The following is a 3,056-nucleotide window of genomic DNA, read 5'->3' as shown; positions in this document are numbered from 1 at the left end:
AAAACTCCCCCTTACACATAGTATCTATAACCAATTCAAAATCATTCAATACCAACATGAGCAAAGTAATTTTCATGAGCAAAGTCATGGGCAAAGTAATTTTCATCATAGTTAACATAATATCATCAAAAACTCCCCCTTCCACATAGCATCCATAACTAATTCAAAATCAGTAATTTCTCCCCCTTTTGTCATCATAAAATCAGAAAGTAATTGGCATCAAAAGTAACATCATTAGCTAACATCAAAATCAATCAATGGCAACCATCACCAACCAATATCAACAGAAAAATAATATCAAAGGACATCAATGAATATCAATGATACCAACATTCATATCAACCAAAATCCATTAATGGTAACATTCAAAAAGGTCAAAGGAAACACAGTACTGAACATAAAAAAATAAAAAAATATTACAAAAGAAAAACTGAAAATGCATCTTAATATGAAGTGCAAATGACCCTGGAGTACTGTCGGAAGCACGTTCATCAACTATCGGAGGTCCGATAAAGCTTGACTGAAAAAAAAATTTTAGATAATATTTTTCAAAATGCCCAATTTTGTCTTTAAAAATATAAACTGATCCAAAAGTAAAACTTTTGTAAGAATATCAGCAATTTGATCTTTTGAACAAACATATTTTACATAAATTTCACCCTTTTGGACAAGATCACGAATGAAATGATACTTTATGTTTATGTGATTTGTCCTAAAGTGTTGAAAGGGATTCTTTGTAAAATTTATGGCACTCGTGTTATCACAATACATTGGTACACAGTCATACACTAGTCCAAAGTCATTCAAGGTAGTTTCATTCATAACAATTAAGCACAACATGCATCGGCGGCTACATATTCCACTTCCGCCGTAGATAAAGAGATAGCATTTTATTTTTTGCTAAACCATGATACCAAGTAATTATCACGAAAATGACATGTACCACTAGTACTTTTCTATCTATCTTACACCCACCAAAAACAGTATCCGAAAAATCACATAAGACAAATTTATGACATTTAGGATACCAAAGACCGTAATTCAAGATTCGCTTTAAATATCTAAAATTTTTTTTAACAGTCTTTAAATGAGATTCTTTAGGGTAAGATTGGAAACGAGTACACAAGCAAACTATAAATATAATATCGGATCTATTTGCAGTTAAATAAAGTAAGTTACCAATCATACCTCTATATTTCTTTTCATCAATTTTTGTACCTTCTTCATTTTTGTCAAATTTGGTGGATGTACACGTAGGCGTTCTAACTTGATTTTCTTGAAAATCATCTTCCTTTGATTTCTTTTCTAATGGATTATTTTCTTCATCTTGAGTCGTGAGTTTCTTAAATTCTTCTTGAACACATATATCATCATTTTCACAACAACTCTTGAAAATATCATCATTAGTTTTATCAAACGTGACATGGATGGTTTCTTTTATAACAAGAGTCCAAGAAATAATATTTGGTACCCTTTAATTGTTTTGGTCCTTGAGAGTTAGTATCATGTCTAACTATCCACATGCATTTCATGCCTCTTTTCATATTCTTCCTCACATAACAATCACTTTTCATGTGATCTTTTTTACAACAAAAACTACATATAACCAAGAAGTTATTTACATGAAAAGGTTTAACAGATCTTACTTCTCTTATCTTATGAATAGTAAATTCATTTGCACCAAAATTTAACTTCTTTTCATGAGTGCCAAAATGAGACTTTGATCCATTTCCTTGAAAACAATTTTATTTTTTTGTTGGAGAAACTCATTTAGATTGTTTATTCTTCTTTTCAAATCACCTTGTTCCTCTTTGAATATTTCACAAAGCCTTATTTTTCTATCAAACTCATTTTGTAGATCAATCACACTTTTTTTAAGTAATTATTTTCAGTTTTCAATTTTTTATTTTCTTGAAAAAGATGTGCATTATCCTGAAGAAAAAAATTAATTTTGTGTTTTAATTTCTTGTTTCTAGCATAAGATTCTTTCAAACTATCATGTAATTTTTCAATGAAAGATTCAAGATCATCATCAGTTTCATCATCATTTTCAAATTGAGGGTTACAAGTTGTTACCTCATTTTTTCAACAGCAATAAAAACCATTTGAGCAGATTCTTCTTCCACTTCTGTTTCATCATCGGAGTTGCACTCATTCCATGTGAATTGAAAGTTGTTGAATCTTGATTTTCTTCCTTCATTCTTCTTCTTCATTGGACACTCACTCATGTAGTGTCCAAGTTGGCCACATTCATAGCATTTGTCACCGTACTTTTTTTTGGTCTCTTGCTTTCCTTTGTTTCTTGTAATGTGTTCGAGGTATACATATAATATTAAGCTCATTCCAATCAAGTTTTACATTTATAAACTCCTAAATTTCCCACACGTAATTTATCGAAAGTATACGAATCGTGAGAGAGTACAGGGTATTAAGGGTCGATCTTACAGGAAAGATTGCAATTAACCATGTTTTTCAAACTCTTTGATTATTTAGACTACCATAAATATAAAATTATGAAAATAACACTAGAAAACTTCTGGAGATATGAAATTCCTTACTACTCTTACAAATGAAATTACCGGTTAAGTGAATGCTATTATCTTGATTAGTTATGGCATAATTTCCTAATGTATGTGAAATCAACTCTTGTGGTGAATCACCTATACTTGTAATTGAACCATACCTACTCTCATGGTTATGAAATTAACTACAAGCTCATTTCTTCTATGAAATTACATGAAACAAGTCACTTAAACCACATAAGTGTACTCTCGTGAGTGTATTCCCTAGATTTATCACTTCCTTGAACTAGTGTTAAATTCCAATTCTCATTGTAAACTTAACAGCTTTAGATAATCAGAATTAATGGTCGGTTAATCATGAATAGAAAAGCAAAAGTGATAAATAACTTACTCAAAATAATATCATCAAATAACCAAGTAAAAATTATTAACAAGATATATAGAAAGTTCATCTATACTCTAAGCATAAACTTTAGCAAAATATGAAAATAAGATCCAAACATATATTATAGTTAAACATGAAATCAAATACAA

Source organism: Coffea arabica, chromosome 2c, assembly GCF_036785885.1.
Source record: "Coffea arabica cultivar ET-39 chromosome 2c, Coffea Arabica ET-39 HiFi, whole genome shotgun sequence".
In the NCBI taxonomy this organism is placed as follows: domain Eukaryota; kingdom Viridiplantae; phylum Streptophyta; class Magnoliopsida; order Gentianales; family Rubiaceae; genus Coffea; species Coffea arabica.
This window is presented reverse-complemented; position numbering follows the sequence as displayed.